The following is a 16,152-nucleotide window of genomic DNA, read 5'->3' on the forward strand; positions in this document are numbered from 1 at the left end:
TGGGCCTTATTGGGCTTTAAGGGAAAGAGAGAGGAGAGGTTGGGCGCCCCCAAGGCCTAGTCCGAATTGGACTAGGAGGAGGGGCTGTGCCCCCTCCTTCCTTCTCTTCTCTCTCCCCTTTCCCTGACTCCTACTCCTACTACTTGCAAGGGGGGAATCCTACTCCCGGTGGGAGTAGGACTCCTCCTAGGGCACTCCATAGAGAGGGCCGGCCCTCCCCCTCCTCCACTCCTTTATATACGGGGAGGGGGGCACCCCTTGGAGACACAACAATGATCATTGATCTCTTAGCCGTGTGCGGTGCCCCCTCCACCATAGTCCTCCTCGATAATATCGTAGAGGTGCTTAGGCGAAGCCCTGCGTTGGTAGAACATCATCATCGTCACCACGTCGTCGTACTGACGGAACTCTCCCCCGACACTCGGCTGGATCAGAGTTCAGGGACATCATCGAGTTGAACGTGTGCAAGAACTCGGAGGTGCCGTGCTTTCGGTGCTTGATCGGTCGGGCCGTGAAGACGTACGACTACATCAACCGCGTTGTGCTAACGCTTCCTCTTTCGGTCTACGAGGGTACGTGGACACACTCTCCTCTCTCATTGCTATGCATCACCATGATCTTGCCTGTGCGTAGGAATTTTTTTGAAATTACTACGTTCCCCAACAGTGGCATCCGAGCCAGGTTTTATGCGTTGATGTTATATGCACGAGTAGAACACAAGTGAGTTGTGGACGATACAAGTCATACTACTTACCAGCATGTCATACTTTGGTTCGGCGGTATTGTTGGATGAAGCGGCCCGGACTGACATTACGGGTACGCTTAAGCGAGACTGGTTCTACCGACGCGCTTTGCACACGGGTGGCTGGCGGGTGTCAGTTTCTCCAACTTTAGTTGAACCGAGTGTGGCTACGCACGGTCCTTGAGAAGGTTAAAACAGCACTAACTTGACGAACTGTCGTTGTGGTTTTGATGCGTAGGTAAGAACGGTTCTTGCTCAGCCCGTAGCAGCCACGTAAAACTTGCAACAACAAAGTAGAGGACGTCTAACTTATCTTTGCAGGGCATGTTGTGATGTGATATGGTCAAGACGTGATGCTATATTTTATTGTATGAGATGATCATGTTTTGTAAACAAGTTATCGGCAACTGGCAAGAGCCATATGGTTGTCGCTTTATTGTATGCAATGCAATCGCCCTATAATTGCTTTACTTTATCACTAAGCGGTAGCGATAGTCGTAGAAGCAATAGTTGGCGAGACGACAACGATGCTATGATGGAGATCAAGGTGTTGCGCCGGTGACGATGGTGATCATGACGGTGCTTCGGAGATGGAGATCACAAGCACAAGATGATGATGGCCATATCATATCACTTATATTGATTGCATGTGATGTTTATCTTTTATGCATCTTATCTTGCTTTGATTGACGGTAGCATTATAAGATGATCTCTCACTAAATTTCAAGATAAAAGTGTTCTCCCTGAGTATGCACCGTTCCCAAAGTTCGTCGTGCCCAGAAACCACGTGATGATCGGGTGTGATAAGCTCTACGTCCATCTACAACGGGTGCAAGGCAGTTTTGCACACACAGAATACTCAGGTTAAACTTGACGAGCCTAGCATATGCAGATATGGCCTCGGAACACTGAGACCGAAAGGTTGAGCGTGAATCATATAGTAGATATGATCAACATAGTGATGTTCACCATTGAAAACTACTCCATTTCACGTGATGATCGGTTATGGTTTAGTTGATTTGGATCACGTGATCACTTAGATGATTAGAGAGATGTCTATCTAAGCGAGAGTTCTTAAGTAATATGATTAACTGAACTTAAATTTATCATGAACTTAGTCCTGGTAGTATTTTACAAATTATGTTGTAGATCAATAGCTCGCGTTGTTGCTTTCATATGTTTATTTTGATATGTTCCTAGAGAAACTGTTGAGGGAGTTCTGGATTAGGGGGTATCCGGACAGCCGGACTGTGTACAACGTCCGGACTATTGAAGCGTGAAGATACAAGATTCAAGACTTCGGCCCATGTTCGTATGGGACTTTCCTTGGCGTGGAAGGCAAGCTTGGCGATCCGAATATTATGTTTCCTTCCTTGTAACCGACTCCATGTAAACCCTAGCCCTCTCCGGTGTCTATATAAACCAGAGAGGTTGGTCCTTAGAAGGCCGATCACAATTATATTCATACCATCATAGGCTAGCTCCTAGGGTCTAGCCTCTACGATCTCATGGTAGATCTACTCTTGTACTACCCATATCATCAATATTAATCAAGCAGGAAGTAGGGTTTTACCTTCATCGAGAGGGCCCGAACCTGGGTCAACATCTGTGTCCCTTACTTCTTGTTACCATCAGCCTTGACGCACAGATTGGGACCCCCTACCCGAGATCCGCCTGTTTTGACACCGACATTGGTGCTTTCATTGAGAGTTCCTCTGTGACGTCGCCGCAAGGCTTGATGGCTCAACTCGTCTTCAAGGACGATATTACTTCGGAGGGAGCTCTGGCTGTAGGCCAGATGCTCCGACTCGGCGGCTTTATCATGGCCGCCCCGTCGGTGACAGAGCCGACGATGGCCTCTCGGGTTATCAATCATAACCTTCGGGTCAGTTCGGAACTCGCCGAACAGATGGATCCAATGGAGCTCTCCTCCTTTAATGAACTCTTGGATCGCATCGCGGCTCTGGGAGTCGCTACGAATTATGATCGGATTGGGCTTAAACCCGACCGAAGGGACATCAGATCCCCACCGGCCACCCATGAGATGGCGATTGTGGAAGAACCACACGCGGATCGTCCCCCAACTTTGAGGACGAATTATGTTCGGATCGCCGAACTCCTTGAGCCAAAAATCTGCTCAGAGGACAACCTGTCCCAGGTCCTAGACTTAGAATCGAGCATTGGGCCAAAAGAATTGGGTAACACTCCGGATTCCGAGTTGCTGGGCTCGGAACCGCCCGCGCCCTTGGGCGTTAGATCGGATCATAATCCGGATTCTGCTAACAATACCTATTTGGACTTAAACTGTCTCTCCCGCATCAGGCAAGAGCCCCAGGAGACGGTGCATCATTACTGGGCCAGATTCCTCCTTGCGCTTAACAAAGTTAAGGACTGCCGCGAGGAGAACATGGTCTCACTCTTCTGCAAAAACTGCACGGACGAAGGGCTCCTCAATGCTATAGGCCGCCGTGAAATAATATGTTTCGCGGACTTGGCAGTCATAGTACGTAAATATTGTGCGATGGAGAGCGCTTGGAAGACCCAAACAGAATTTTGGGATAGTACCTCCCTCACCAAGACCTTTGTCCGAACCAAACGGACGAACTCTCGTAGGACGTCCGATCCAATCCCCAAGAAACTGAAGCCCACCCCAGGGCGGGGATCCATATTGGAAGGATGGCTCGATGGGCCATGTAAGCTCCACGGTACGCCAGATACAATGCCAACTCATAGCCTTAGGGCATGTTGGATACTCCGGCAGGTGGCAAAAAGCGGCGAGGATCTTCTGGCGAGCCATAAAATGGAACAATATCCTGCCCGCGGACACAATATGGTGCTAACAGTCTTCGAGACTTTTGCCTCGAACAACAGGCGCAAGCAGGCTCACCGAAGCTCTGCAGAAATTTACCGTGTGGCAAAGATAAACCCCTGGAGCGACACGGCCATAACTTTCAATGCCAGTGACGAACCTCGATTCCAGACTGTCCAGGCACCGGCCGCTCTGGTCCTTAGCCCAATCGTGGACGGCTTCCGGCTTACCAAAGTACTCATGGACGGCGGAAGCGGGTTAAACTTGATCTATGAATAAACGCTCAACAAAATGGAGATTGATAGAGGCCGCATTAAGCAAAGCGGCACCACCTTCAGGGGAATCATCCCTACTCGGGAAGCACGGTGCGCGGGAAAAATCACACTTGATGTGGTGTTCGACACCCTGGAGAATTATAGGTCCGAAGAAATCACATTCCAAGTGGCTCCTTTCAGCAGCGGATACCACACCCTTCTAGGGCGGGACGCGTTCACGAGCTTTCAAGTTGTACCCCATTACGGGTACATGAAGCTTAAAATGCCCGGGCCCAACGGAATCATCACTCTAGCCAATGATCCGGACATCACGCTCCGCGCCGAAAACAAAACCGCATCACTAGCCCTGGAAGCATTATCTGAAGCCCTAGCAGCCGAAGAATTAACAACACTGCGGGCCACCGTGGACAGGGACGACGTGATACTCGATAAATGACCCAAGTCCACCTCATTTAAACCTGCAGACGAGATAGTCAAATTCCAGGTCCACCCAACGGATCCCACGAAGACAGCATCCATCAGAACACAATTGAGCCCCGTGATGGACGCCGCACTACGAGATTTCTTACGCGAGAATTGGGACATTTTCGCCTGGCACCCTTCGGACATGCCAGGCACCCCACACCGGCTGGCCGAACACAGCCTCAATATACTAAAGGGATACAAACCGGTCAAACAGACCCTAAGGCCGTTTTCAGAACCCAAATGGCAAGCCATGGGGGAAGAGCTAGCCAAACTGCTTGAGGCCGGATTCATTAGAGATATTAAACATCCGGATTGGCTGGCGAATTTGGTAATGGTGCCAAAAAAGGACAAATCCTGGCGCCTATGCGTCGACTTCAAAGACCTCAACAAGGCTTGCCCCAAGGATCCCTTTCCCCTCCCTCTCATCGATCAAATCATCGATGCCACAGTTGGACACGACTCGCTGTGTTTTCTCGACGCATACTCTGGATACCATCAAATAAGATGGCAGAGTCTGACCAAGCTGCAACAGCTTTTATAACGCCATATGGCCCTTTTTGCTTCAACACTATGCCCTTCGGGCTCAAGAATGCCGACGCAACCTATCAACGCATGATTCAAACATGCCTGGAGAAACAAATCGGCAAAACAGTGGAAGCATATGTGGACGACGTTGTCATAAAAACCAGACACGTCGAAACCCTGATAGATGACTTGAGGCTTACATTCGATAACCTCCGGACATACGACATCAAGTTGAATCCGGAAAAATGTGTTTTCGGTGTCCCTTTGGGGAAGCTCCTGGGCTTCATTGTTTCCAATAGAGGAATAGAAGCGAATCCAGCAAAAATCCGAGCCCTGTCGCAGTTGGCCATACCAACCGACCTCAAGCACATCCAGAAGCTAGCAGGATGCATGGCCGCTTTGAGCCGCTTTATATCCAAGCTAGGAGAAAAGGCGTTGCCTCTTTACCGCCTCCTTTGGCGCACCAAACATTTTGTATGGACGGCCGCAGCCACGGCCGGACTAGATGAGATAAAGACCTTATTGGCCAGTAATTCGGTCCTAACAGTGCCAAACATCGGTGAACCTATGCTGCAATACATAGCTGCAACACATCAAGTGGTAAGCGCAGTGCTCGTCGTCGAACGAGAGGTGAACGGATACAAATTCCCGCTTCAAAAGCCGGTTTACTATGTATCCACGGTCCTTACCCCATGTAAATCCCGATACCCACACTATCAAAAAATAGCATACACAGTCTTCATGGCATCTCGGAAGCTAAGACACTACTTTCAAGAGTGTTCGATTACTGTCGCCTCTGAAGTAGCACTCAACGACATAATTAATAACCGCGATGCTATGAGCCGGATTGCTAAATGGGCCATCAAGCTCCTGCCATTCGACATAACATACAAACCGCGGCGAGCCATTAAGTCGCAAGTATTGGCTGACTTTATCGCCGAATGGACAGAACCCGAACTCCCTAAAGAGTATGGCATGTACTCCAACTGGATCATGCACTTTGACGGCTCCAAAATGCTGTCCGGACTAGGAGCAGGGGTAGTCCTGACGTCTCCCACCGGGGACACGGTCCAGTACGTCCTACAAATATTATACACAGACTCCAACAATGCGGCCGAATATGAGGCCCTGTTACATGGTCTTCGGATGGCAGTCTCTATGGGCATCCAACGCCTGGAAGTGCGCGGGGACTCGAACCTCGCAATATCACAAATAAACAGAGACTTTAATGCCAAGGATCCGAAAATGGCGGCCTATCGTAATGTCGTCCTAAAGATGTCAGATCGGTTCGAGGGGCTCGAATTCCACCATGTGGCTCGAGAAAACAATCAAGCGACGGGCGTACTTGCCCGCATCGGTGCCAAACGCGACCCTGTCCCACCTAATATATTCCTGGAAAGGTTGTTCAAGCCATCCGTAGTATGGGAAGGGGAGTCCGGCAATACCAGCACAGATCCGAATACACCCCCAGACTCTGAACCATCTGACACAATCGGAGGCTCTGCCATTGAAATAACACCTTCGGCCCACGAAATCATGGCCGTAATCGCCTCATGGACCGAGCCGTTCTTGGCCTACCTAAATAGGCAGGAGCTCCCCGAAGACCAAAATGAAGCATGCTGCATAGTCCGGCGTTCTAAAGCTTACAAGGTCCATGAAGGGGAACTCTACAAGAAAAGCGCGACCGGAGTGCTCCAAAGGTGCATCTCCGAAGAGGAAGGGCGGCAACTCCTGGCTAAAATTCACGCCGGACTGGGCGGACACCATGCCGTAGCTCGAGCGCTAGTCAGCAAAGCCTTCCGTACAGGCTTCTATTGGCCGACGGTCCAAGCAGACGCACAGGACCTTGTCCAACATTGCATCGGCTACCATCTCTTCGCCAATCAGAGTCATATGCCCCCTACCGCTCTCCAAACAATCCCCATAACTTGGCCCTTCGTAGTCTGGGGGCTGGATATGGCCGGACCCCATAAAGGGGGAAGCCATAAGAAAAAATACTTATTGGTCATGGTGGACAAATTCACCAAATGGATCGAAGCCAAACCAGTTAAAACGGCCGAATCCGGTTCAGTAATAGATTTCATATCCGGGGTTGTACACCAGTACGGTGTCCCCCATAGCATCGTCACTGATAATGGCTCAAATTTCACAGCCGATGAAGTGAAAACTTGGTGCAGCAAAATGGGCATTAAGCTCAACTACGCTTCCATCTACCACCCGCAAACAAACGGCCAGGTCGAACGGGCAAATGGTCTTATCATGAGCGGCATAAAACCCAGATTAGTGCGATCATTAACAGAATCGGATACGCACTGGGTAGAGGAGCTCGACTCCGTACTCTGGGGGCTCCAGACCACACCGAATCGAACCACCGGATACACACCATTCTTTATGGTGTACGGTGCGGAAGCAGTACTACCCTGCGACATAATACATGATTCACCACGCGTACACATGTACGAAGAGAAGGAAGCCGAGTTAGATCGGCAGGATAACTTGGACGCCCTGGAGGAGGAGCGCGATGTCGCAAAAGCTCGTTCCGCATTCTATCAGCAGCAGGCTCGGCGATATCAAAGCAGAGAAGTGCGGGCCAAAACTTACAACATTAGTGAGCTCGTTCTATGCCTACCGGAGAAGAAGAAGGACAAACTCAAACCCAGATGGGAAGGTCCCTTCGTCATCGACAAAGTTCTTACCGGAGGAGCGTACCACCTACATAATGCATCTGATAACAGACTCGAGCCGAACCCATGGAACGCGGCTAGACTCCTGAGATTCTACGCCTAACGCTGAACGCAGTGTTCGTCTCCTCACCCCTCCTTTTTAAATTATGCTCCACCACCGTTTCTCTCCTTCTCGACCCTCTTTCCGTTCACACAAAGTGTTTAATACAGTGCGGATTCCCGGATTATCCCGGCCGTACCATGTGTGCAAGCTGTATCTGGGGGCTTCCTATTCGGAAGCTAGACATAATTACTTTAATGGCCTTTTGCCCATCACATATGCGTTCCTTCTCCATATGTGCCTTTTCTTCACCATTATATGCATCGATATGACTTAAGATGTGGCCAAGCTGGGTTGCCTGGCTCTTGTGTTTATGCCCTACATTCCCGTTAATTCGGCTAGGGCATAAGGGGAGCACCTCTGCGATTGTTACTGCCGGTTGAGCCGGATGTGTACCTCAGACTGGGTGAAGCCGAAAACTAGTTTCCTTAAGAGAATATTCGATCGGTGAACAAAGGATGTATTCGTTGGTTACAACAAAGAACCCCAGAAGCTTTGTATCCTGCGCCATCGCACGTAGTCCGGACATGTGCATCGACACATGGATACCTAGGGAAAGGAACCCTTAACGGAACTATTCTCCCTAGAAGATGCTTCTTGCTATCCATGCAATATAACATAACTAGTTGGGTACTTGTCTATTCAAGCACCTATGACCCCTACGCCTGGTCTCCACGCATGCCCCGATTTTCGCATAACCGAGCGGGTATTCGGACACACCCCGGGCTATAGGATCCGGGGGCTGAAGCAAAAAGGTCCGCCATGACAAATGATTTCAATCCGGCTAGAGGCTACTTATGCCAATCAATTTACACAGTCACTGAGTATGACTATATTCCTCTTCTATACCATCTAACAGGTTATCTAGCCTACAATCTTGCTAAGAATACTTAGCGGCTAATGCTACCTGGTCATACACCAGGCTCACGGGAATTTCTTGCCCATCGGGCCCCGCCGATCCCACTTCGGCCATATGGTTAGGGTCCAGCTTGGTATAGCGCGTCTTCACCATCGCCCAGGCTTCTCTTGCTCCTTGCCGGCAGGCTGATATCTTCCACAGACAGAAGCGCTGCCGGGCTCCTTGAAGCAGGTCCGCAAGCTCCCCCATGCCATTCGGCAGTAGGCTTGAGGGCCACAATGCCTGAGCAACGCCTTGCATCACCTGCCGAGCATGATCGTGCATCTGCGACAGTTCTTGCAGCAAATCACCTGCAGACGAGGGCATCTCCTCTTCAGGGCGACCCGTTAGCATTCTTGCAAGGAAAAATATTTTTAATAAACTTCCTCGCCGAACTATCAAATAGTTCGCTTGAATTCTTACCATAAATACCGCGACGAAGTTTTTTGTTCTCCTTCACGGAGTCTGCCAGTTGTGCGCGGACGTCCTTTAATTCCATGTCCAGACGAATATTGGCATCATGAAGCTTGTTCTTCTCTTGTGTCACCTGCGTAAGGATGCGCTCACCGGCCTTTAGTTGCCGTTGGAGATGCGAGTCGTCACCCACTGTGCCAGGATTGTCTTCAGAACTTACTATTAGACTAACCGCACCAGCCATCTATTAACTAGCACATCTGTGTATAATGGAGACAAATATTACCGGCAGGGGCCTTTCGGGATCCCTCTAACTTGGCTACCGCATCAGATAATTGGGCCTTGCAGGCCTCCAGCTCCCGCGCCAATTGTTCATTCTTGTCCACAAGGACCTCTGGATATATTGATCCTTCAAACAGTTGTCCCAGCTATTCTAAGTCTCAGGGGCTACTGCTTGGCATACTTATCAAAATCTCTTACCCGTATGTCTTTGGTATACTGGCTTGTCGCTTGGGCAAGCCCGCCTCGAGCGGCTCAGACATATGCGTCCGCCGAATTGAAGGCATTAAAAGCCTCTTCGGAAAAGATGTTGTGCCGGAGCACGGCCCTCCGGCGCCAGTGGTTCATGTCGCTCTCCACTTCAGAGTTCATTGCCGAGCACATATCCGCACCCTCCGTCGGGAAGCTATGCGGTGCTGGCCCCGCATCCACCTCCGCCCCCGAAGCCGGTTCTAGAACCCGGCTGGTGGAGGCGTGGTTGGTGGGGTTTCCGGATATAGCCCGGTTATTCCTCTTCCTGCCAGATACAAAGGCCGCTATCATATTTCAAATTCTATGACAGCGGGACAGGCTATTACTTTACCTCTGCAATGGTGTGTCAGCCCACACCGCCTTCCTCTTGAGCCTGCCCGATCCGGACGCCCGTGGTTGACGAGTCCCTAGGGGCTCGGCCCCTCACTCCGGCCGTTGTTTCTGCAAATAGAGCGAAGCCTCAAAGGTAAACTACAATACCTGGAGAAAGTCCTCTTCGGAGGATAGGGTTTTTCAGCTCAGCTTACACTCGACGTAGGAAGCAGTCCAGGGGAGTCGGCCGTAATGGCCACCAGGGCGCCGTCCCAGCTCGCCTGATAAAATACTCCGTTGACAAGCTCCACTGTAATATCCGGATCTACTTTGAGTCCCGGATCTAGGGCCCTTCCAGGGTCCTCTGGTTGCGGGGAGGGGCTGAAGATTCCTTCCATGGCCCTCCTCAGTTCCTGCCCAGAGACATTGATGCAAGTAATCTTAGCAGAAGTACGATAGAGTAAATGAAGCCAGGAAAAGAATGGCAACTTACCCACTCTGGGGGGTTGTACATGGAGAATCCGCCCCGCGTTTTTTTGCGAAGGAACTCCTCCTCTTCCCCTTTGTACAAATCGGACAATATCCTTGCCAAAGCGACAGCAGAGTCCGGACCCTTACGACCACAGCGGGTGGCGTCATCTTCCCCGTTGTAATGCCACATGGGCTTCCCCCGATATTGGAGCGGTTGCACTCCTTGCTTTATGCATATTGCCATGACTTCAACAATCGTCAGTCCGGATTTGGCCAGCAACTTTATCCTGTTCATCAGGAGGAATATCTCCCTTGTGTCCTCTTCTTGAGGCCCCCGGGGACGCCAGCTTAGGCGTGCCCTTGGTGGGGCGTTGCTGAACTTGGGGAGACCCCTCCGGACTGGATCTGGAAGGGGAACGTCATTTATATAGAACCACTCTGAAGGCCAGTTTTCTGGTGCATTCTCAGGAGTGCCGGACAGGTATCCGGTCTCGGCAATGCGCCATACTTCGGCCCCGCCCACTTGATATAGGGACTCCCCCTGGGTGCGGGGGACAAGGCAGAACAACTTCCTCCACAATCCAAAGTGTGGTTTGCAGCCTAAAAACAGCTCGCATAGGGCGACATACCCCGCTATGTGCAAAATGGAGGTTGGGGTAAGATTATGTAACTAGAGGCCATAGAACTCCAGGAGCCCGCGGAGAAACGGGTGGATAGGAAACCCAACGCCCCTCAGCAGATGCGAGATGAGGCATATTCGCTCCTCCGGAGACGGGTTGGGAGATCCCTCAGCTTGTTCCCCTCCGTCGTAAGTAGCTATTCCAGCTCGGACGGAGACCATGAATGCCGGTGGAAGAAACCCTTGAGTTTGTAACTTCACCAAGCGGCTGTGAGGAACTGAGCACTCTCCCCAATCCCCCGACTTAGAGCGAGGAGGGCAAGCAAAAGAGCTGCGACGGCCGGCCATGCTGGAATGGCTTTTCGCGAAGCGCTCTAGGATGCTAGCTCAAGGGAGGAGAGTGAGGTCTGGATCTAAGAATCCCTGTCCCTTCAAATAGACGGTTGGCCTGGAGGATCGAGGGTGGCAAATGCAAAAATACCTTGACTCATCGCATTCGCTCAACACGTGGAGATGGTCATTACTGAGGCGCTGAAGCCGAGGAGCACAACATGGATTGGAGACCGGACACTATTTGTCATAACAGGTACTTTGGAGTATTCGGAGGAGGAACCCTCCTTGCAATGCCGAAGACAATACAGTGCGCCGGACTCACCGTCATTGAAGCCTGGTTCAGGGGCTACCGAGGGAGTCCTAGATTAGGGGGTATCCGGACAGCTGGACTGTGTACAACGTCCGGACTATTGAAGCGTGAAGATACAAGATTCAAGACTTCGGCCCGTGTCCGGATGTGACTTTCCTTGGCGTGGAAGGCAAGCTTGGCGATCCGAATATTATGTTTCCTTCCTTGTAACCGACTCCATGTAAACCCTAGCCCTCTCCGGTGTCTATATAAACTGGAGAGGTTGGTCCTTAGAAGGCCGATCACAATTACATTCATACCATCATAGGCTAGCTCCTAGGGTCTAGCCTCTACGATCTCGTGGTAGATCTACTCTTGTACTACCCATATCATCAATATTAATGAAGCAGGAAGTAGGGTTTTACCTCCATCGAGAGGGCCCGAACCTGGGTCAACATCTGTGTCCCTTACTTCTTGTTACCATCAGCCTTGACACACAGATCGGGACCCCCTACCCGAGATCCGCCGGTTTTGGCACCGACAACTGTGTTGAAAGATCTTAGTAGCAATGATGCGGATTGGATACGTGATCTGAGGATTGTCCCCATTGCTGCACAGAAGAATTATGTCCTTGATGCACCGCTAGGTGACAGACCTATTGCAGGAGCAGATGCAGACGTTATGAACGTTTGGCTAGCTCAATATGATGACTACTTGATAGTTAAGTGCACCATGCTTAACGGCTTAGAATCAAGACTTCAAAGACGTTTTGAACGTCATGGGCCATATGAGAAGTTCTAGGAGTTGAAGTTAATATTTCAAGCAAATACCCGAGTTGAGAGTGTCGGCGTTCTGGGAACGGGGGTCCCCAGACTTGCCTGCCTGCGGCCTGCGGCGTGGCTCAAAGGAGGCCCAGCACAGCCCATCTTCATCAACACAGGCTCAAGACCCTCGCGAGGGGCCAAGCCTCGCGGGGCAGACGACAAGGAGCTTCCTCAGGCACGGCCTCATCAGGCTGGCTCATGAGGGGGCGGAGAGTTCAAGGTAGGGTACCTCGCGAGGTGCCCATGACGCAAGCCATGACGACCAAGGGCGCCAGTCGGGCGCCAGCCCGCGCAGTGTCCACCTTTCGTCTTTGGTGCAAAGGGATCAAGCGCAGGCGAGAGCATCAAGCAAAGGCATCCATTTCGGTGCAACGAGACCAAGACCAGCCCAACGGCTGGAAGGAAGTCATTGTGGAGCCCAAGCCGGCGTCATCACTAGAGCCTTTGACAGGCGAGGACCAACTTTAGTCAGGATAAGTGTACCCGCTGTTCCCCTTCAAAATGGCCAATTGTTGGCGCCCTTCCCGCTCAATATTTGGGAAGAGGCCCAGGGCCTTTGCCTATAAATAGGACTAGCCACCCCCAGGGTAGAGGCATCTGATCCTCATCAAGAAACCAGTAGATAGAGCGACTGAACCCCTCCTAGCAGTTCATCACACCAGCCAAGAACAGGCCCTCGCGAGGCTGTTCTTCCTTGTATTGTTCATCATCAGCCCAAGAGGCAATCCACCACACCACACACTGGAGTAGGGTATTACACCATAATGGTGGCCTGAACCAGTATAAATCTTGTGTCTCTTGTGCCGTTGAGTTTGGTAGTTTAGGTCCTAGCGATTCGGCGAGGAGCGAGTCGGTAGAGGGTTGAATCTCCGCGCGCACCCCAGTGTTCGAACCTCAAGGGTCTGTCGGAACCCGAAATCCGACATTTGGTGCACCAGGTAGGGGTGCGCCGGAATTTGCCTTCTGCCGTCTTGTTCTTCCTCGACAACCGCAACCATGTCTAACGCTCGTCGGGCTCGCGCCGAGCGCCGAGCCGCCCTCGCCTCCCATGTCGCCTAGACGGCTCCCGTCGGCGGGCGCCCTCGTCGTTCCCCGTCACCTGCTGTCAACGCCACCACCGGCCCGGCGGGGAACGAGCAGCAAGCATCGTCCCAGCATCCGTCCATGAGGCGGACGGCCGCACCGCCACGCCCTCGCTCACCCCCGCTGGTTCTTCGTCACGCGCGTCCCGCGCGGCCATGGAGGCCCGAGCTGCGCTCATCGCGACAAACGAGCTCCTGCGCTACCGCCCCATCGAGGATGTCTACGAAGAATGGCTCGATCGAGTCGCTGAGCTCGTCCGCGCCGCCGGAGGCGCCCTCGCACCGTCCTTCTTGCTGCACCGCACCCCGCCCCGCGCGGGCGATGAACCTCCTGGGGCGCCTCAGCCGCCTCCTCCTCAAGAAGGCGCCCTGGCCCCCAGGCGCGCGGCCCCTGGGCAGAACCCCCTCCGCCAGGCGCCAGCGCGGCAAGAATAGAGCTGCCAAGAAGTCCCTCGCCCACGAGAAGCTGCCCGAGCGCTCCCTACTCCAGCACGTCAAGACCCTGCGCTGCCCCCAGCCGCGGCACACGGGGACCCGCAGGACCAAGCTCTCCGTCGCCTAAGGCCCCCCGTGGCCACGGCGGGCTGCCGCGCCATCACCTCCGAGCTGCGCAGCGTCGCGTGGCCCGGCAAGTTCAAGCCAGACCTGCCCCCTCGCTACGACGACACGGCTAACCCTGCGGAGTTCCTCTAACTCTACGAGTTGGGCATCGAGGCTGCCAACGGAGACGAAAAGGTCATGGCGAATTGGTTTCCCATGGCACTCAAGGGCGGAGCCGGCACCTGGCTCCTGAATCTGGCCCCAAGCACGATCTCTTCCTGGGACGAGATGCGCACCCGCTTCATCGCCAACTTCCAGGGTACTCGCGACCGGCCACCCGTCGTGAGCGACATGCGCCGTATCAAGCAGCAACCAAGGGAAACCCTGCAGAAGTACATCCAGCGCTTCAACAACGCTCGCCTCAAGATCCCCAGGGTAACGGAGGAGGCCATCATCTCTGCCTTCTCCAACGGTGTGCGCGACGTCAAGATGAAGGAGGAGCTGGCGATGCATGAAGACTTGTGCACCTCCTTGGAGCTGTTCAACTTGGCGACCAAGTGCGCCAGGGCTGAGGAGGGGCGCCTCTCCCTCCTCGAGTTGCCTGTCGCGTACCCCGAAGAGAAGAAGCCCAAGGCCAAGGACGTGAAGCGCAAGGGGGCTGCCGTGCTCGCGGCCGAGCCAGACACCAAACGGGGTAGAGATCAGCCCGAATCCTCCAAGGGCAGCCGGTACTGCGTGTACCACGACCTCCACACTCACAACACAAATGAATGCCAAGAGCTCCAGGCTGTGCGCAAAGGAAGGGTCGGCAGACGTCCCGACCGCAGTGACCGGGGCTACGGCCGAGGAGGAGGAAGGAATGCAGGACGCTGGGAAGACTGCGGCCCGCGCCAAGGGTGGCGCGACCAACCTCACGAGGACCGCTGGCAGGACCCACCTCGCGAGGGAGGCTGGAGGGATCAGCCTCGCAAGGATCGCCCGCAAGGGAATGCAGGCCTCCCTCCGCTGCCGCCACAGCCAAGAAGGAACGATGACCGTCATCAGGACGAGGGGGCTGGGGGCTTCCAGGAACCGCGTGCAATCGCCTGCGTCCTGGGCGGAGCTCAAGCCCCAGCCTCTCAGCGCATCTTCAAGCAGTTCGCCCGCGAAGTGAATGCAGTCCTCCCCAAGCTCGAGGCCACGCGCCCTCTCAGGTGGAGGCATGCTTCGAAGCACGTTTCCCTCAAGAAGGAGCAAGGCAAGGAGGGCCAAACCCTCAGGAGTTCGTCAGCAAGGCCATTCAGGAGCTACATGAGTCAAGGGTCATGAGGGGCAGCCGCCGCCTACCCGCTGTGGCCCCCATCCAGGCGAGGATGGTGGGCTGCGCGTCTGCATCGACATACCAGGGCTCAACTGAGCCGTGTCTCAAGAGCGCCTTTGGCCCTCGCGAGTGGGACGTTGCGAGGGTCCGCCCCACAGCTACGTGTGCATGCCTTACGGCCTGCCGAACGCGGCTGCTGCGTACCAGCGTCTCATGAGGGCCATCTTGGAGGCTCAAGAGGTCAGGCGTGCCGCAGCCCTGGCGGAGATGGAGATGGCCTGCGAGGAGCCGCCGGCGCCTCCGGAGCCTCCCGAGGCCCCTGGCCTGGGGGCTCGTGAGGATCGGCTCCCGCAGCCCACCGAGTCTGCTACACCAACACCCCTTCGTCCCCAACATCATCAGGTGACATCTTTTAAGTTTCGTTTCTGGCTGGGAGCGCCTTCAGGGCCGCATTATTCCCAGGCCGCGTGGGTCCGTCCCTGCGGCATGTATCCCTTTTATTTCATGTCCTTAGCTCATCTTATTAGGGGCGCCCCTTGGGCTGCATCATCCCCAAGCCGCCGGGCCTATCCCAGCGGCATGTATCCTTCTTGCATTTATCTTAGGACTATGCTTTCGATCCACCATGCTTGTTATTTGGTGCCTTTTTCTCTTGGGTGTCGAAATCTTGCACGTTAAAGGGGTGTGTGCCTGAGCATCGAGACTCAGGGCTCCTACCGGCTCTCCGGCCCTCACCCTCTGGTCTTGTCCATGGCATCGCGACCTGGCATGCCAGCGACGGCTGAGACCAGCCCGAGAGCCGGGACCCGAGGACGTAGAGTTTCGTCATCTAACCCAGCTTGCGCGTTAAAGGGGGGGTGCCTGAGCATCGCGACTCAGGGCTCCTACCGGCTCTCCGGCCCTCACCCTCTGGTCTTGTCCATGGCATCGCGACCTGGC

The sequence above is a fragment of the Triticum dicoccoides genome, chromosome 5B (genome assembly GCF_002162155.2).
Source record: "Triticum dicoccoides isolate Atlit2015 ecotype Zavitan chromosome 5B, WEW_v2.0, whole genome shotgun sequence".
NCBI classification, from domain to species: domain Eukaryota; kingdom Viridiplantae; phylum Streptophyta; class Magnoliopsida; order Poales; family Poaceae; genus Triticum; species Triticum dicoccoides.